Raw genomic sequence first — 21600 nt, forward strand, 5'->3', positions numbered from 1 at the left:
CCAGGAATTTTAAGTGCTGAGCCCTAAAGCCATGATGAGTAGAAGCAGGAAGTATTTTCTAACAAGTACTCTTGTAAGCAAACAAAAATCCTGTTTAAATGCTGGGCTCCAACCTCTCCGGCTACATTTGTAAAACTTTATCTCCTTTTTGGGATCTCTTATTTGAGCCCACAAATCTTTCCTTTGGTAGAAACACCACAACCATCACATTACAAATCGTGTTGGATCAAAATACTGGAGGTATGCAGTCACACCAGAGTGCGCCAACCTAAAGCTAGGTGCTGTTAACAAAATCCTGTCCTATAGTAAGTAAGCCTGTTCAATTTAATGATATGATATGGCATAAAATTGTTGATGTTTTTTGTACATTACCAAACTGAATTAGTTCACCAAAGGGTTGAGAGAAGTTTTGACAGCCAGTGAGATGCGGATATGACACAACAACATGGCCAAGCCCTGGAAAACAGGAAGGGAACAGGGAAAAGGGGTTTCATTTCTAGAAGCAGTCAACTTTTTTCTTCTACCGGATTAGGTCAGTTTATCCAAAAACCTTCACCACCTGTTGATGCTTCTCCATTCTGCATAAATTAACACCTAATAGCCCAAGGCACTATTCAGGTATGTGTGCTGCCAGCTGAGTGCATGTTTGACAAACAGCCCCATATCTCATACCTTTGCATCTGCATACTGCATCTCCCGTTTCTCCTACAGAGAATGAAGAATCTGGGAACACCCCAAAAGAGCAGTTTCCAAACTCCAATCCATGGTCAAAAGACATGGGCTACAGAATACCACTAGTCCAACTGAATTGTATCAAACATCATAATTACAAATGCCTACATTTCACTGCATTATAGCAATAACCAATGAGATAATTTAGCATTAATGGTTTAGTATTTGGGGAACTACCTAGTTTGATCTAACTTATTTGGCGTGGGTTCTTCTGCAAAGAAACCCACTCAGCCCATGGCCAGAGGAAGCCCCATCCTTAATTTGTGGCCTCACAGGTACCCCTCTCATCAGCCAGTGCAGACCCCATGGACACCACATACTGCATACTACTCAAACTGGGCCATGGAGAAGCTGTGAAAACTTTCTGTAATTCCTTCAGCTAAGTGGAAAAAAAACAAGAACAGTAACTAAGCATTTTGGTTCAAAGTGAGCTGCCTGGTTTCTATTATTTTTTTGATTTGTTGCCAAGTCGTTTTTTCCCTTTTCTTTAAATGAGCTCAACATCAACTAACTATGGAACCTAGATATTTTTTGTTTTGTAAAAAGAATTCTTTATCAAATCATCTTCCCAAATGCAAATCGGTTTTCTGACAGTGACAGTTACACCACAGAAACGAAGAATTATTATATATTAATCACATGAATTTATGCGTCAAAATGAATGTATAACATTTTAATAGAAGCTCAAAATAAGATAATTCTACTGAATTTACTATAAAACCAATGTACTATGCATATGGGTATAAAGAAATACATATGCATGTATACACAAAATTATAAGACATAAATATATATACACATATACTTTCTAATACAGGTTAAAAAGTTATTTGCCAAACCCCTGTTATTCAGTTCTTCTAAAAATCAAAGTCACTCTGATTTTATGACTAATTTTCTCTTTTGGTTCCAAGATGTTTCTCCAGACACCCAAAAGAAATGTGCAAAGTGCTTTTGTTCCCACTAAATGGAACACAGTGAACACAAATGGAAGAGGTTGCATCTCTCACAGACAGACAATACTTGGATTCTTTCAAGTGCTCCTTAAGCGCAAATGGAAGCAAACAGAAAAGCTGCCACAGCCACATCTTGGTGCAGTCCACAGCTTTTTGTCAATCTAATCAGTGCAAAGTTGGGTGCAAAGAAATTCTGACTATTTTTAAATGAAAGAGGTTAATGAGTGATCTGCACTCATTGGTTATGACACTCGATCATGCTCACCACACCTCACAGAGGGCCCCAAGCACACCCTGCCAAGTTTCCAACTTACACTATTTCACAGGCTATTTTGTTTATCCACTTCATCAGTTCCCTGAGCACGTCTCCTCCTTCCATCCACCTTTCTGGAAGCTGGGGGCCATTCATGCATTTGCTACCCAACTGGTTTCTAACTGGGCGGGCCCGTTCTTTCTGTTGCCTTAATGTCTGTGGATAAGACAACTGAATGTTCCAGTTTGATAAGCAGCCACTCCACTCCACAGCAAGATGTGTGGGAACACCTGGACCCAGGCCTGGCCTGGTGTGGCCATGCCCCCAAGCTGAGCCATCTCTTTGGTATGGTCAGCACACCTTTCCATGTGTGCAGAGCATCCCAGCATGCACACCAACCATCTGGGGATGTGTATGTATATCTATCTATATGGTTTTTTTATTCCCATTCCACTCTCAAGAAAGTTTCATTTGCCATAGCTTGGTAAAACCAGGCATTCCTGTGTCACCTTCCTTCTACCTCACCTTCCACCTCACCCCCCACACGCCTCATATCTTCATTCCCATTGTATTCAGGGGTAGGTCTTTCCAAAGGCCAGCTTCGAGCTGCACCAGGAGGATGGGTGCTGGGGATATTCTGCTGGGAGGTGTTAGTGGCTGCCATCACACAGCTCTTTGATCTGCAGAGGACTGCGGATCTGGGCCTGCTAACCAGATGCAAGGGGCTCCCTCCTTCCCCCTTTTCTTCCTTCTGCAGTACAGACAGACAGAAATGCCATCAACTTGAGTGCAAGAGTCTATAAAACAATTACAGAGTTATTCTGAATTTTAAAAGGTCTACTTTGTGCTTTCACAGAGGATGTCAGAAAGAGTTTGCAAACCCACAGCTTAATTTGGAAAAGGATTCTTTTGTCACAATCCTTGTTGTTTAAGAGCAGTCTGAACTTCATATGCAATTTTAATTGCTGACGTTTAACAAAATGTAGTTTTCCAAAGTTCTTATCGTAACCATGTACTTAGAAAAAAAAAAAGAAGAATTTAAGATGAAAAATATGTGGGATTGTTTTAGTACTTTCTACTAATTACTACCACTTTCATTAGTTGGAAAAGAAAAAGACAATTTTTCTCCTAAACTGGCATGGAACAGCCAATTCAGTAAGCTGCGCTTTTGTTTCCTGTGAGACGGCAGTGGAAAAATCTCTTCCATTTATTCGGTCTTCAGAGATCAAAACTGGCTGGGTGTCAAACCTGCACTGTAGAAGCCCAAATCCATTCAGCCATGCATGGATAGATTCCACAGTACTTACAACCAGTTATCAGTATCAGCTTAACAGAAGATGAATCTCAGGTATCCTCCAATGAGTGTTACTGCAACTCTTTATAAAAGGGAGCAAAAAGCTGAACCGACAGTTCAGCACAAAAGGAAATTAAAAAAAGCAACACTAATGGCAGTGCCAAATTACATTAAAGAACTCATTGATGTTTTACTAGATGAGGTTTGCATAAAAACATAAAATGAGAACTCATACAATGGTGAATGAGCATCCTGGATAGCTGTTAAAAAGCTGTTTCAGGATGGTGACTGCTCCAAGACACGCCACATGCAGCTACAATACTCAACATGCTGGTTTCACCACCTCACTCGTGATTGCAGGGTGTGCAGAAATCATCATAGGGACACACAGGGTAAGGCCTAAAGGTGAAAGAGTGCTGATGAGAACCTTAGATAGAAAGATTATTTTATTATTTTTTAGAAAGGTAGATCTTTGAGGAAGGAAAAACACACCAGGGTGAACTGAGCAACTTGCTTTTAAGTAGAACGAGGATAGGTTCCTAGGTGACTGCAATGAACTGATTAAAATGTGCAGCCCTGTTAAAAAGGCACTTATCGCATGCAATCAGGTACACAGCATATTAAATCCAAGGAAAAATATTAAACTTCAATTTCCGATACATCCACCCAACATCGCAGTATCCTGACGTGCCTTTTCTATAGCAGAAGTTTATGAATAACAGCACCCTCAATACTTTTTAAGCTCAGATTTTAAAACTGAATGGAATAATTGTTTAACAAAAATATTTTTGCAACCTTTTTGTTCTGTATCTAACTATACTGCTTGCTCAATTTATTTTTTGTTTAGCAAACATATTCAGTTCATTCTTTAAGATAAAAGGAACTGCAAGCTAAATCACGTTTCCCTTGTTATTAAATATTGTAAACAACTACTTTACCCTTAAAACAAGCAACTGTTGTTACGCATTCAGCACGCATGACCTAAAAGCTCAGTATTCTCAATCCATGCCAGCAAGCTGTAAGGCTGCAAACCTGCATCTGAGAGCAGACGAGCCTAAGCATTCTGAAAATGGCCCTGTCGTGTGAATTATATAGATTTATTGATACAGATGCACACACAAACCCACGTCCCGTCTTTACAGTTTAATAAAATCTGCAGAGTCTTTAGGGCTGCTGAGAGTAAGTGCGACTTTTATCACCACCACATAATCGGGCCTTTTTAAGGCTCCTCTCCTTGCCATGCAATTCGTGGATCACAGGAACACAGAGACTCTGAACCAAGTTTTATTTGCACAAAAGCAGAGGAAACGTTACACAACACCAGCACTCATATGGAGGAGGAGAGAATCTGTGCTGCTCATACCCAGATTTGCCAGAATTCAGCCTTCAGTCACAATTTGCTCAGAGCTTTGAGGTAAGGAGTAAATTTTTTTTTTTTTAAGTAAATAAAAACACCATTCCTGAATACAGAAACTATTTATTGGCGTTTGGGGAGCAGAAAACACAAGTGTGGTTCAGGTATGCTGCAGAAATCTGTTGCAAAACAGTAAAACTCTCCTAATCTTTGTCTCTTGCTTGAAGCAAAACAGCTTTGTATTGTCTCTAAAAATAGGAAAGGAGTGCAGGGGGAAGAGAAGGGGGTGGAATAAGAGGATAAGTGGGAGTGAGAACTGATACACCATCCTGGCATTAATTTATAAAAAGACTGGTGAATTGTATTCTTAGACTATGGCTTTCCTAACAAAGTCAGGCACATTCTCAATTATCAAATAAAAAGAGTCATCCTCTACTTTTTATTCTGTACATGCAAGGGAAAAAAAGGAAAAGTTTTGTTTCATCTGTTACCAAAACCATCACTCTGTAGTCAACACTTCTAATGAAATACAGGCCAGAGGATTAGTCAGAGCAGATTCATGGAAAAGAAAAAAAAAAGAACAACAATGGAAATCTGTATGCAAATGCAAGATTATCACAGTAGTTAAACCCAAGGATGAGCCCTGCCCAAGTATCTCTGAGCACCATCCTACAAGGCTTTCCCTCACTCAACTCCACATCCATGAGCAGATCATGCAAGCCATTGCCCTAAAGTAGAGAAGTGATCCTGAAATCGTAATTAAAGCTCTCACTTAAGCATTCTAAATACCAAATGTACCAGAAATGCAGCCCTATCTGCAAAAATCCTATAAAGATTGTGTTCATTTCTGCAAAGAAGGAGTGGGCAGGGGCCTGGAGCAGAAGGCTGTCCTCTTGCCTATGCTTTGGACTGTTGCCACGCAGAGGAAAGGTTGCTGCAGAGCAACATCCCAGATAGGAGGCAGAAGAGGAGTTCTTTGAAAGCCTATGGTGTTGCAGACAAACAAACAAGCGCAGACATCTACCGATCATGCTTGTCTTGGGAAAAGCAGGCTGTGGTACAGAGCCCCAGGTTGGCTGGAGGCAAGGCAGCAAACCACTGAATGGCATCAACACAGCTTTCAGGCCAGATCCATCAGAGGAGGAAGTGGCAACAAAACGCTTTTCATGTTTTAACGTCAGACCAATCTCAGCTGGGGTTTTGTGCAAGTAAATTGGACTCAGTTTTTCTCAGAGGGTTATTTTTAAATACCTGACCATATGAGGTTCCTTGGAATAGGAAAAAAGGGGAGGCAAAACTAAACGGTCATTACATATATGTATAAATATAACATTAAAAAACCCACAAGATATTTAAACTGACTAGAAATGTCCACTTTCACTTTAATTTTAAAGTTGGCAATGGACCTGGACCAAAAAAAGGCTATATTCTGACTGAGAGGCAGCAGTACACAGTTTCTAAAACCAGTATTTAAAACAGTTCAGAAGAGGGGAAAAAAAAACCAACAGAGCCTTGCACAAAATCTATCCCTCAGAAAAGCAGCAACTCAATTTTGAGTCCTTATTCAAATATGTGCTGAAGCCACTCAGTGCTTGAAGAGAAAGCTCAAGTATCAGAGGCAACAGCAGCGAGTTCACAACCAGAGCGTGGGGCTGTACAGAGTTCACTTGATGGCAGCAACATCAACAAATAAGGGCTGGAGGGCTGACCCTGAGTTGTCTCAATGCTACTTTCCCTGCAAGAAGCATCTGCACCAGTGCCAGAAAGACTCCCGTGTTTATTTCAATATTTTGAAAGAGAAGTAGATAAAGGCTCGCATCTAGGTCTATGCAAATCATCTAGAAAGATTCAGTGGGATGCTGAACATCAGAGAACACGTGATCACAGGCATGAAGTGTTATCAAGAGAAACGACTGAGACCAAGAAGGAGAATACTTGTATATAATGCCACAGCCCTGAATCCCAATACTGTCTGACTGTCATTCTGGTAGGTAGGAATCTAGCAATTCTATTTTTTCAGCAGTACCCATTAATATATTTAGAACCAAATCACGTAACGCTACCTAAAACAACAGAACGAGCAACTGCCTCAAAAAACTGCTTTCAGGATTAAAGAGGCATATTTTTGTGTATAGAGAATAGCGTTCATATATCAATTTATCTCAAATCAACTGTCCCCATCTGTTTACTCAGGCCTTTTTTGGGCTGTCACTATCAATAATATATGCAAAAATTTGCATAGCTCTGCCAGCAGTGCTGGTTAATTGTCTGTTTGCTGAAGTTCTTCTGAGCAAAATTATTTTATTTGTCAAACAAAAACGGTGTTTTTAATAGTGTTTTGACAATGGAATAGCAAAATTCAAATATTAAAATTACATTATATGATCTCAATGTATGATAGTGTCAGCCAAAGAACTGAAGTTCTGCCAGTCTGCATATTCCCCTTCCCAGGCTGTCACTGGTATTGCTTCTCTGTCACCTCCTCCTTTTTAAATTTGGACTTTTATACCATGGGAAGGAACTGATTTCTTGGTTTCAAAGAAAATGCACCCACCCTGCTTCTCACAGTGGAAAACACAGAGATAGAAAGTCTTCTTCTAAACAAAGAGCCCAAATTGAAAAGCAAAAAACAAACAAACCCATCAACACTCAAAATTCAAAAAACCCCCAAACCACACAGATGCCACCAAAAGAAGAAAGCCACTAGAAACACTTCATCCCAAATGATACTGGTTCGTATTTGCCATTTTACTTAAGTGTTTGGATATTCCATAAATTTTTATTTACTGTGCGTACTGTTGATTTCTGAAACTACACAGTCATGAGTGCCCAATCCTTTGGCTTGCAAGGGCAGCTTTGAATGAAGAGGAATTGTCTGCAGCTGCATCTATGAAAGTTTCTCTGAAAGTAATGCTTGCTAATTGTTTCCATAGAAACTACAACTGACACAAAGAACACAGTAACACTATTTGATAGAGAAATTCTCAGCTACGAAACATTCTTTTCCAACATAGTCACCAACATTAGCTATGCATCTTTGCCAGCAATGAACAAAAGCCTGTATGCTGTGCTCGGGACAAATCTGCACCAGCAAAGGCAACGCAGTGTTGCCACAGCTGAAATGCACCACCCACTGCCTCACTGTGCTCACACCCACTGCTTGGTCTTCTTAAGCGTTCAGCAAGCATCAATGAAAGTCAGCAGGTGTCATTTTTTCTTCATGGAGGAATTCAGTTTCACACCTATGCTTCACACACACTTCTGTGTCAGACGCCATTTTGTCAGACTGCCCCTCTGCTGCCATCTGTCGCACAGCAACAAAATGCAATGGAATATTGTCCAGAAGGTTCAGCCTCTACTGCCACATCACCAACATCTGCCTCTGATATTATGGACAAACATAATATCATAGGAGGCATTATTTTTAGAGCAGCCCATATAAAATATACAACATAGTTAATGTATGTAAGTGGCAAAACCCACATCAATTTTTAATTTTTTTTTTTTTTTTAAACATTCAAAAGAAAGCCACAAAAACACAGAACTTGTGAGATACATTACTGTTTTTGTGAAACTAACAACTCCATCTGGCTCAATGGCAGTGGCTTCAATTCTCACTGAGCTCTCAAGGTCTTTGTCAGAGATTCTGGATAAAATTTTACTCTTCCTGCACTTCTTTCTTAATAACTGTTGTTCACATATGTATATGCTGCTAAAAAGCAATGACATGAACAAGGCAAAACTATGAAGTGAGGGATATTTCTCTCTAATAAGAGACAGATTATGAGTCTGGTAAAGAGACATGGTCTTTTCTGTGAAAGAAAACAGAGTTGTATATAAACAAAAAAAAATTTCTCAAATTACTGCATCAAAAAGGAAAGCATGGCTGCACATTTTTTACTGTTCACAGGATCGTGTTTAGCCAGCGTATCAAAACGCATCAACTTATTTGCCATCACTAGAGCTGGCACTGCATCACACCTTCCCTGTGCCCTTTTTTCAGCCCAGATGGGGTTCATAGCACACCGATGCTCTGCTGGTGCTGTGGGGCCTGGCCAGACCACTGTGTGGGATGAGCTGCTGACATGATGGCACAGGGCAGCACTGTGAGATGTGCTGGGCCACCTGCAGCTCGTGGGCTGAACATGCCTGTACAAAGGTTTCCTTCACACAGAGAAGCGTAGAAAATATCCTACAGTATATTATTCCATGGGTCACCTCTGTTTGTGCACAAGTACTGCAGCTAATGAACTTTTGTGCTGTTTAACAGGGGAAAGGAAGAGATCCATCAACTTTTAACCAGATCATATGACGTTTTATGTATCTTAAATGCTTGTTTCCATTCCAAAGCAGGAATTTTCTTTCTGAGCTTAAAGGATTTCTCTTAAAGTATGAACAGAAAAATAAAAATAAAAAATAAGCATTCACACCACACTTAACAACATGTGTACCCATCACCCACACAGACAGAATAGAATCCCCTACTACACACTGTTTTGTGTACCACCGCCATCTGTACTTAGTTGTATTTGCAATATCTCAAAGAGTCCTAGCCATGTCCCAGATCTCTTAGTTTCAAGCAATGCATTTTGGGTCCCCTTTCCCCAGAGCCAACAAAATACTTAAGGCATTGATCCGGTACCAACAGGAGAGTGAAACAAAATATGTAATATTTACAAGAGAAGAGTTGCAACCAACCATAAATTAGCTTTCTTCGGAGCTGTTTTACTTTCTGGTATTTATAACCAGTTACAAATTAATAGTTAGTTTGGAGTGAGTGCAATTGAGTATCTGCAGGAGACTAAAACCATTAAAACCATCTGCAGAAAGCAAGTGGAATTAAATGATCCCAGGGCTACTTCTCTCTGCTAGAACCTTTGTATTGTGGAGATACTGTTTCCTTCCCACCTTCATAAATCTCTTCAGTATTTAACAGAGTTAAATTATAAAACCACAAAAGGAAAAAGCACAAGAAAAACCAACCAAACAAGAAGAAGTAAAAAAGTACCTTAATACCAGCAAAAGCCTATTTCATGTGAAAACAAGGGTTATCTCATTCACTTAGCTTCCACGTTAGCACATCCCTCTGCAAATAACACCCAGCAACAGAAAATCAAGCTCTTGAGTTAGCACCTAACTTAGCTTGCCTGAGTAATTCCATCTCTCTACGTAGATGAATTACAACAGAAAATTTAACCGCATGTGTCATTTTCTATTTGCACTGTCCTCTATACTTCACTACAATATTCAGTATATTCAATATTTTGTATTACTTCCACTGACTAACGTATGACTCCATGCATCATTTCCTGCAGGTTTCAGAGCTGTTCAGTGGCATGAATTACATATTTTCCCAAGAGAATATTCTATATATTCTATAAAGTTCACCAGTAAGTCAGCGTGATTCACTTACAGCATCATTTGCATTTAGGGTCTACATTATGCCTGCTCCCAGCATGAGCAACAGGCAGTATGTAAATGTAGATAGTTATTATGGAAACGTAGGCCCTAATTTTACAGAGTATTTAGGAAATATGTGTATTTAAATATTCAAAGCACATCATCTCGAGTCAAAGTACAGTTTCTCCTTGAGAGGACCGAGCGCTCAGCATTTTTACAAATCAGCCCAGAGCTGAGCATAGACAAGCAACACACATATTTCGTGACGACCTCCTAAAATGCTAAGTGACATGTAAGCATCAAGCAGCTTTATTGATCTTATTTCATTCCTAAACAGACAACTTTCTGAAACTACATGCCCTCCTTTCTCTTCAGCATGACAAGCAGCACTTATGCCATAGCCTACCCGGCCCAACCCCTCTCCAGTTCCTCATGCCAACACCAGTCTTCCCTGCTCAGCCCTGCAGTTAACTGCTGGACCTCCAGCCAAGCACCACAACACCACTGGGATAAGAAATGCAAGGAAAACAGGGCAGAGAGAACCTATGTAGATCAGGTGTTTGTTTTGCAAAAGATACTGAGCAAAGCACAAGTGAACTCAACAAAGACAACATCTGATATTTCATCTACTGAAACCAAAGTATGTTAAAACTTACACCCTGCCCAAAATGTTGATGTAATACATTTTCTTCTGTTCAATTAAAAAAAAACAAAAAACAAACAAAAAAAAACCAAACAAACCAACAAGATCTAGCTTTTTTCTTCAGAATATCTAAATTCTCACTCCAAAGCACACACTCTACAAAACTGTTAAGGGACACATTAAAGCTTCAAACAGTCTCATCCACAAACACAGAGACTCTTGATCAAAAAAAAACACAGAATAAGTATTTATTTATTCAACTTCAGGTAGACAACCACCATGAAAAACCAGTAAAGATGAAAGCAACTGAAGATTAGATTTCATATTTGTATTGAATTCTATCAGCAGAAGTTACAAATATCATAACTGTCTTAAAATGTTAGTTTCTCCAACTCTCTGCCCATTTTCTGTGGTTTGTCAGCTTCACAGGCCACAAATCTCCAGATACTGAGGTTTATTTAACTCTCTATATAAGTTTGAATAGTTTATACAAAATGGGCTTTTATGTGTGTATGTATATATAAATATGACTATAAAAATTTTTATTTCAATATGAATAAGTCAGGGTTATTTTTTTTTTTTAAGATAAAATATTTTCTAATTTAATGAAAGAATAAAGCATCAATTTCAGAAAAAAATAAGAATGTTGGGAGAAAAACTTATCAACAATGCCTCGCTTCAAGACATCTGTGAACTAAAAATAATAAATTAATTCAAGTCTCCTGTGAAGAGGCAGATATTTATCATGCTAGAGAACAGTGGATTTCATACAGTGAATTTTTCTACCTCTCCTTTTGAGTTTTCGTAAATCTGAACATGTGCAGTAAGCAAACACCTGATCACATTTGAGAATACAGATTAGCAAACCACAAGATCCACTGATCACATAATCTTACTTTTTGCACATTACAGGCCACAAAGCTAAATTAATTTTTGAGCTAATACTTGAAACAGCGCTTCTCTGAAGGGAAAAGCATCTGATCTTGATTAAAAGTCATTGTGAAATTCACCCCATATATGGCAGCGCAGTGCTCTTCTGTTGCTGTCCTTACAACACAAAAAAAAACCAAAAAAAAATCTTGTACCTTTACAAAATACTTTTGAAGTCTGCAGAAAAGGAGCACGGTACCATGCTTGCTCAGTACCGATGGGGGAGAACAGCCATCTCCATGGTCAGTCATTTAAACTTTATCTGAGCACTGTTTCTGTAAGGTATTGTATCAGCGTATTGCATGAAAACTACTAATCATTCCTCAAGATAAAATCAGAGCTGATCTTGTCAAATAAGCTATATCAGCTAACATTAATTATACTGCCCTCTTCTAATTCATGGTAGTCAAGTCCTGGGTCAGCCTTTTCAAGATTTTATCTAAGGTCAGAGTCAGGCCATTAAGTCTAGAACAGCAGCTTATCCCGAACAAGACAATATTCTTCCAAGTAAATCTAAATTTTCTGCATACACTGAGGGGAAAAAAAAACAAAAATCAACATTATCAGCACAGAGAGCTGTGTAGATAAACCATGAAGTTACTGGACATCAGTTGGCAGATTTACAGAATCACAGAAACACAGGGGTTGGAAGGGATCTCTGGAGAGCATTTTTCCAAAGCACATGCCTTATATTTTCAGCACAAATTTATGTGCATCTATTTTTAGGTAATTCTGAATTTTTAGAATCCAGAATCAAATCGTGAAACTTAAAACTTGTAACTTTAAAAAAATAATAACAAATTTACCATTTGAGAAAGTTTTGTGCTTTACCCATCTTCATTTCTCATAATGAAATGCAATGCCTTTATTTTGTCCCTCTCTGAAGAGTACAGTGCAAATCGTCTTCAGTTTGGAAGGCACCATCTCCACATTTAGAACCTCCAGAGTTAAGGTACTACCATAAAAAGTCTTTTGAATATAACTCTCAGCTTGAGGTCTATCATGACAGCCTCCCTCCTCCTCAGCTCTCAGAGGGTCAATGATCTCTTCTAAAGATCTGGCAGTCACACTACAACAAATCTTCATCTTACATTCAGCTTTTAAAACAGATATAAAATTATTTCCTCTCACAGCTATTTGAAAATCACCAATAGTTAATAATGACAAAGTTTCTGGCAAATTTAGACATCCTCAATATGCCTAGCTCTGTTTCAGATTGTTCAATTTTCCAGTCATACATCTGAATATGAAGAAGGTTTTTTTTGGGTGGCAGTCAGTTTGGAGGTCTTTTCTTATGTACGCAAATGCCCTGAAATGCAAATTTCTGGGTAAAGAGTATTACACTCTCATTCACATTTTTTCATGTAATACCCACTTCCCTTAGAACTGGAGCTTCAGTCATACACTAAGAAACATCTTCAAAAACCTACTGACCTTGGACAGTGGCCTTCCAATTTCCTACTCGGTAGTCGGTATATCAGAAAAGAACTCCCAATTAAACGGACACACAAAAACCCTAAGCACTGTTTGTATATGTAAATACATAGTGAAGGAAAAATCTAAAGTTGAAACAGATGTCCGTATACTAGAAGCAGCACTCTGAGAAGTTCACAGTGATTTTCCAAAGGGGTGCCTCCAATTCCCAATCCTTGGCTCATTTCCACCTAGCTGTCTTCTAGAAAAGAAAGTCTACTTCCTTCACCATCTTCACTATTTTGGGATGGAAAGTGAAAGGGATGGAAACAGGAAGACTCCAACCACAACACAAGGAAAAAAAAAAACATCAAATGAGAAGCAGAAAGGGATAAAACTGGCAATTGCTTTTTTTTTTTTTTTTTTTTTTTTTTTTTCCAGCACAAGTTAATCACAGCTGTCCCTATATTAGCCCAGCTATAGAACTGCACCAGCAAGCAGGCACCAGAGGTTTGTCCAAATTATGAAGGCTGGCATCACCAAAGCTTTCCACAAAGGAACTGACTTTGTTTTTCAAGAAGCATTAAATCCATAAATTTTGTCATCATTCTCTGCATAATGTAGGCATGATTTCACAAAAACTTTGCTGTTTTGGTTTGCTGGCAACATCAGTTAGGAACAAAAGGGCTTTGGTTGGGGATGCTGGCAACCCTACATCTCTGCTCACTGACTACAGCACGTCTTACCCGCCCCAAACAGTTTGCATCATTGCTCTCAATGCACATAAAGATCTGCCATACATAGAAAGGGTGCTATTAAATTAGTATTACAAGCAGTCTCTAACCCATATCACTTTCTTTTAAACTTCATTTTTCTTATTAATACAATGAATAAAAAGGCAAAGCAGGACAACAAAATCATCTCTAGTCTACAGAGATGTAAACGATAGGAACAACACTGATTCCTTTCATTAATCAAGCACAGGGAAAAAAGAAGGAAAAGCGAAGCTGTTCTCTTGAAGTAACAAAAATAATAGAACAGAATAATTTTTAAAAGATGGTTTACTGCAACAGTTCTAAGGCATCTTGTAAGTTTTTAATGTTATTTAATTTTGTTAGAATTGTAATAAGAGTAATCAACATTAGTTTATCAATTCTGCATTTTGGACTAACACAAGAAATGTTTTTAATTAACAGCTTTCCAAAACGCTGACAATGTTAAAAGTAGATATCAGATTTTTCTGAGATTTGTTGAAAAGGCTTCATCCTATCACACAGCAAGTGAATTTCTGAAGTAACAAAGAAGACAACACATTTACAGGCAAAGAAAATTCCACTTCTTTATAATTATGTAAACAAACTGATAATATTTCAAATACGAAGCAGTCTTCTTATGGGAAAAAGAAAACAAACTCCTCATTAAAAAATGCCCTTTGCTAAGCACTTTCACATGCATTGGAAAAGTGACCAGCCTACAGATGTCACTATGCAACCCTTACGTACATGTTGTTTGTTGTTTTATACATACACACAGAGAGCAAAGAACGATAAGATATAATCGGTGATATAATCAACATTAAGACTCGAGGAAAGGTCTTATGTATATTCTCCAACAGAAGAAAAATATTACTCTGCAAAACAATAGGGATATGAAAGATTTAAATGAGTCCTCTACTTTCCTATACTGTCTCTAAACGTAATCCCAGATTGATGTTCCCAGAAAGCTAAAGCATCTTTCCCCTACAGTTGTACTGAGATGTTTTTACATTGTCATAAGTGGACCAACAGCCTTAATGATCAGACATCTTGACCAAAAATGACATGGAAAAAAAACCTGCATATATGGAGAAATGCAGTGAAATAAAAGATGTTCCATCATCTTGCAGAATGGTTTTTAAAGAGCCAATAAAATTACTTCAGCAAATGAATTTGCAATGAATTAATTTTTGTTTAGAATTAACATGGTCATCACTTCAGACTTTACCAATGGAAATGCAGTGCATCTTGAATGAGCCTTTGAAATCTAAAGTAATATTATCAGCTAAGTCAACAAGCACACAACAAATTCCTAACTTCCAATAGCCACCCTGTTTAATAAAGATGGTTTAAGGTATAGCTATTTGTAAAATGAATACACACTTGCTAAAAGAAATTCATTCAGCAAGCACAGAGTAACATAGTTTGATTGAGTGATTGATTTCATTCACATTAAAACTCTTTCCGTGGCTGAGACGTCTGTGAGATCACTTTTACCAATGCCAATTCCCTTGAATCTAATGCCTTTTCTTCCTCAGTTCAGGTACTAATAAAAGTCTCTCTCCTTTACTCACCTTTCTGTTACTATACAGGTTTTTGAGGCATTCACTCCTCCTCCCTTTGAGTCATTTGCCAATTTTTATTGAAAAGCGCTAATAATGCAGAAGTACAAGTGATGAAACACTAAGAGAGGCAGCAGACAGCATAAACACAATCATTGCTTTTAATGCAAAACAAGTTCAAACACTGAACTTCTGAATTTCAAAGGGTCATTAAATCCTTTCTTAGTGAAGGTATCTGAGTATATCTTGGTGTATGGGGAAAGCATAATGCCTTTCATCACATTTGTATTGTACTACCCACAACTCTCAAAAGCTGATGAGAACAAAAACTGCACTGAATCACAGCAAGACTGAATTCTGGGACTGCACAGGTAAGACACTGCACTGCCTGGCAATTAAGATGTTGGAGCTGTTACCTGCTCTGACCTAATTAGCTCCTTACTAAAACTCTTGTCAAGACAAAGCAATTGTTCTTCAAAAAGTGCTAAACCTCATAAGTTAATACTTAAGCTTCCCCCTAGGCTTTAACTCCATTAACTAGAGGTGTTAATTAGATGGAGCTGGGTAAATCAATCAGGATCACACCTCTAAAGGCTGGACTAGGTAAGGCCCAGCCCTAATATATTGAGTCGATAGATTTATAAGCATACTTATTAACATAACAGCCAAGCAAATGTCCCACAAGGCTTGTAAGGATCAGCACCTCCAAGGTGCAACAACACAAACGGATTAAAGGTCTCTCGTAATGAAGAAAAGTGGTGACACTGATGTTGGGCTAAGTGAATACATGTTGGTGAAACTCAACGTGTACTTCTCATTTGTAATTGCACGCAGCTACTATCTCCCAATGCTACTTAAACAACAAAGGCCTGGCTGTAATATCTCCAGATGAAATATTTAGCAAGACATTACCCAAAGTTGTTCTGGTTTTCATAGAATCATAGAAAAATAGAATCACAAGATTGGAAAGGACCTACAAGACCATCTAGTCCAACCATCCTCCCATTACCATTGCTACACAAGCACTAAACCGCATCTCACAGCTCCTCATCCAGGTGCCTCTTGAACACTGCCAGGGATGGCGACTCCACCACCTCCCTGGGCAGCCATTCCAGTGCCTGACCACTCTCTGACAGAAAAAGCTTTTCCTTATGTCTAACCTAAACCTCCCCTGGTACAACTTGCGGCCATTTCCTCGGGTCCTGTTTGTTGCCTGGAAGAAGAGGCCAAATCCCTCTTCACCACAACTTCCCTGCAGGAAGTTGTAGAGTGCAGTGAGGTCTGAGCCTCCTCTTCTCCAGACTGAACAATCCCAGCTCCCTCAGCTGTTTTTCATAGGACTTGTTGTGCTCCAGACCCCTCACCAGTTTCGTTGCCCTTCTCTGGACACGTTCCAGGACCTCAATGTGGCCCTGTAGTGAGGGGACTTTGAAGTCTGGATCACAATTACACAGGGAGCACGAAGGGCTGCATGCAACAGAGACGATATACAGAAAACAGGCACTGGGGTTTGACTAGCAAACCACATCTTGCTTGTACCATGAGAACACGAGTTCTCTTACTCTACAAACTAATTACTAAGGGAAAAAAAAGGCCTTCATTACACCTTCAACTTGTAAGCAACATGTGAGTGAGTAGCTCTGGAAAAGGATAGCACAGCACTGAGCTAGCATAACCTGTATGCTTCAGGTGTAAAGATCCCAGAACAGCAGGATATTACAGCACCCCTAATGAACAGGCTACTTCATTTTACAAGACAGATTTATTCTTTTTTTTTTTTGTTTTTCGTTTTAAGTAGAAAAGACAGAAAAATTCCCTATTATTTTAAGCACCAGGAGTTCTCCAGCTTTTCGATGTTGAGCAGCTTTATTTGAAGTTATCACACAACTGGGAAATCTTGCTGTCCAAAACTTTAAGCTGGTTAAAATGCTGGGGTTTTTCTAGAGATATCTTACTGGAAACAGTCCTTACATTCATACCCCTCTGAAGATGTTAAACATGTGCCAAGACTCCTATTTTAGGCTCATCTTCCAACCATCTCCCTTATAAGGGCAAAGTTTTCCAAGTTTGAAGCAATCCAAAGCACTAATTTTATATTAAAGATGTCCTGCTACAACCTAATTAAATTATTGAACAATTTTTGAGTACTTTCCCCTAGCTTGTGTGAAATAACATAAATTAAAATAAATTTTTTAAAAAAGGAAGATTCCAATCTCAGTCTTTTGCAACCAGCACTACAATTCTTCAGAGTCTGAAACCAGGAGTAAGTGCAGACAGATTAACAAATATATACTCTAAAAGTTGTTAGCAATTCTCCTCCATCGTGCAAATATAGAAATCAATTTTTCAATGGACTACAGGAAAATTATGCCCTGATTGTTCTAAGATACACTTAGGAAAAATTTGTATACACAATTTTCCTTCAAATTTGCTTCAGCGCTACACACATTAATCAAGACAAAAAAAAAAAAAAAAAAAAGACAAAAAGATAAAAAGACAAAAAGATAACCCCCAAAACCATAGCCAAAAGAGAGCATTTCTATAGGATGTACTATTTCTGGGTGATTTGAGGCAAGAGAGCCATTGTATGCATGCAGCTCCTAAGCCAAATTCTGCATAGCCAACAGCCGAATTCCAGTCTTATCAGAGACTTCAATGCCTTCCTGAAGACAATATACTCAACTTTATGTACTTCTGAATCTTTCTTGCCTTGGCAAGTCATGGAACTTCAGCTCCAGCCTCATGAATGCCTAGATTACATTCAATAGTGCTTGAAAACAGCTAGATTTTCTAACATTGTCTATAATTTCACAATTCTTAAGAAAACATCTAGACTACAATTGAAATGAACAAAAGAAAGTTAAACAAGATATAAAGCAACATAAGGAAAAGAAATGTTAAAAGATACAGTACTCACAATCTTATTTATTCTCAGATTTAGTATCATTTTAGAATAAAAAAAGTAAAAACACTAAATATGCACATCTTATTCTACTAGTAGAAGGAACTCATTTGTAATGATAAAATATCAAAATATCACCCCATTTTGGGTGATTTGTTTGGCTTGGTTTTGTTTGTTTGGTATATTGGCGTGCAGTATAGTGAGAAACACCCTCAAAACAAAATCCTCAAAAACTAACAATTTTCCAGCTCTGCCTACAGCTGAAATGCCCCACTCTTATACTTTCATTCTCTTCAATACAAAGAAATTGTGTTTGTTGTTAAAAAAAAAATAAAAAATATTGCTTTAGTCAACTGAAAACAAAACAAGCTTTCTGCTATATTTTCAGTTTTGCCATATCTTTAAGGCCAAGCTTTGCTTGCAACCATTACAACTCAACTGCTTAATGTAAATGGGAAACCAACATCACACTCACAGAAGGCAAAAAGCACTGTTTTTTTTATGCAATAATTCAATGACAGTTATGTTAGCAAGCACACTTTTCAAAGATCATATCAAGCATGACTTAAACAAAAAAGGCCTAAACCTGAAAAAAAAAAGAAAAAAAAAAATTGAGTGGAATGTAAGAAATTCACCATTGTTAAGACAATTTGAAATATTCACTTTCTGAAATCCTTCTGTCATATTCCAACTGAACCACTTTTCCAGTTCTTGACTGGTAAATTCATCCCTTCATCATCTGTAGCCTTTTCTCCAAATAAATAAGTCTGCTCAACAATTCAGTGTACTGCTTCTTTATGTAAAACATTAATAGATATTTTACTGATGAAAAAGTTTGAGTGGGCAAACTGAGTGACACTTCCCTGTAGGTGAACATAAATGAGAGAACTGTAAATCCTAAGATTGCTCCACTTGATAGTATCCCAACGCAGGCACAAAAGGAGATCGACTAAATTCCAGATTCTTTCCCATATTAAAAGTGCATTTGAACATTAAGTTCAGAATTACTGGATATTTTCCTCAGACCTCACTATTCATTGTCTTATAAACATGCAGAAGATGAAATCCTAAAAGCAGACAAGTGCACATTTCTGGTCTGTTCTCAGTTCTTTGCAGGGCCACTCTCCACCAGAAAGGATAAGCATGTTACAAGGGATTGCAATTGCTCATCACTAATCCTCCGTACATTTTCTTTATATTTGAGTCTTCATGAAATTTAAAATTAACAAGATTTCTCAATAGATCAATCCTGCTAGACAGAACTAAGAGACTTCTTGCAAAGAAATGAAGAATGCACAATAGGTATACCATGTACACACACCATAATTATGATACTCTGTTCAGGCTTGAAAATCTATAGGTTTTGACATCTTTCCATTTATATTTTTTCACCGAAGAAAATGGTTTAGAATGTGGAACTGCATAATAGCTCCATTGGAATCAGTGTAGAGACAAGAGTATAATCACAATCTCCATCACACAAACCACTACAGTACCTCCATTATTTTCAGCTGCATTGAAATAGCTGCACTGTCATTATGCTTGAGGTGCTGATCGTTAATGCGCCCAGATACAGCAGGTCACTATACAATACAGTTTCCAAGCGATGCATGATGCTTAATAAAGAGACCAGAGGTTGAGAAGGAGGTTAAGTTATGGTTTCATCCTTAACAGCAGCCCCTGAGATACTTTGGCAGTGGCTCTGTTTCCATGGGTGACTTTTCCCTTGGGCAGCAAAGTAGCACCTTTCACCTAAGGTACTACACAGGTATTTCACTAAGGCAAAAATGCCAGCATCATTTCAATAAGATACTTTTGCTTTTCATTAAACAGTCAAAATGTAATTTGCCAGAAACACAATGATCCTAGTATTTCAATGAAATTAATCGCAAAGGCAGAAATCTCTCTCAGCTCCAATGCCAATTCCACCCCACCCACACTTCACTGAAAACTTCCAAAGAGCCAAATGGGCAAGAAAATCTCACAGCCTCTTCTCACAGTAAGAACATTCGAGTTTGGCGCATATTAGATGCAGTTTATGACAAACATTCCATTATGTAAACTTCCATGAATAATTTCCTTCTATTTAAATTAAAAATTCAAATTGAAATAAGGCTGCATACCACAAGAGATGTTTTATTCAGTATAATGAAATTACTTCATGTTAAATGTCAGCCCATTTAACCAACCAGAACCTTTGTGCCCAATAGATGTTGAATAACAACATGATCAGACAGTTCTTGTGACAGAAACCAGGCGCCAATACCGAACACCGCAACAAACATGGAACAGTCTTGTTAAGAAAGACTTCAAGTTCTAGAATGAGTGTTCTTGCATGGGCAGATGTGATGTAGCAGTACATCAAGAGGGTAAATTCATCTGAAACGCAAAACTACTGACATCTGTTACCAGCTATGTTACATACATAGTTGTTCCTGCAGTACCCTGTCATTCAGGCTGTAGTATTTTCATACTCCAGCCGTGCAGATCCCAGAGGCCCAAACCCACATTTCCTGATTTCTACAACAAAGAGTGTCATTAACTACCAGCATCATCAGGAATGCAGTACTACAGTAACCATACTTAAAGGAACCTTTCATCTAGTTTGAGAAAAACAAAAATATGGCGAGACTGGTACAACAAGTTAATCAACTTCTAAGCTATTAACCATTAGCTTCAAACAAGACAGCTCGACTAGTAAGCACAAAGCCTTACATGCACAGAACCTGTACTGAACTCACATTAGTAAAAGCATTAAATGTACAGTTTAGTTGCCTTATTCTGATTCTTGACTTCAGTTTAGTCTGCTTATTCTAGTTCACTACTTTCCTCTCTTCTCATTTCACTCATGTACAAGTAATGCATAAAGTTTTGCTTTTCAATTTAGCTGCTAAACCACAGTCTCAAAGGGGCTATTCCTTGCTACACAACTCTATCACTGGATTCTTATAAAGAGCAAAGATTCAAAATTTATTTTACTAATATGCTGCTGTTTGAAAAAAACATCTGCGCTGTTGGTTAAGAATTATGACTTCTCCAAGTTTTTTTTTCTGCAAATTGTGCTTGACTGTTGACTTTTATTAAAACAATAATACATTAAAATGTTTTTTCTATAATTAGTCTTAGTAAAGTCTTATAGCTCTTGGTAATCTTAAGACTTCTAATTCCTTACATTCCAGTATGTAATTTTGCTGTGCCACAGTCAGTCTAGCTGCAGCAGAAGCCAAAATCTTTATACACAGCCCCTCTGACTATGCCTCTTGTATTCTGTCATTTTCACGTGTTCTGCTAAAACAATACTAATGTTTATGCCATTTTTACCTTAGTTTGTCCTTCTGCTTCCTTTTCTGTGATGTACAGACTTTAAGCAGTGTGCACAGATGAGGATATAAACAAAGTTCCCTACGTT

General features: G+C 38.1%; 1 protein-coding gene across 7 annotated transcripts in view; it reads right to left on the bottom strand.

Moving 5' to 3' along the window:
* The window catches only part of NCOA2 (nuclear receptor coactivator 2), a 188921-nt gene that overhangs the window by 127574 nt on the left and 39747 nt on the right, over window positions 1–21600 (bottom strand). Inside the window, exon 3 of one of the 7 annotated variants that reach the window (XM_052704872.1) lies at window positions 373–456. The exons of the other annotated variants lie outside the window; for them this stretch is intronic. The gene's annotated coding sequence lies outside the window, so the exon portion shown is untranslated. The remainder of the gene's footprint in view (window positions 1–372; window positions 457–21600) is intronic. 7 annotated transcript variants of the gene reach the window in all.

This window comes from Tympanuchus pallidicinctus, unplaced genomic scaffold (assembly GCF_026119805.1).
Source record: "Tympanuchus pallidicinctus isolate F22 unplaced genomic scaffold, pur_lepc_1.0 scaffold5, whole genome shotgun sequence".
Classification (NCBI taxonomy): Eukaryota; Metazoa; Chordata; class Aves; order Galliformes; family Phasianidae; genus Tympanuchus; species Tympanuchus pallidicinctus.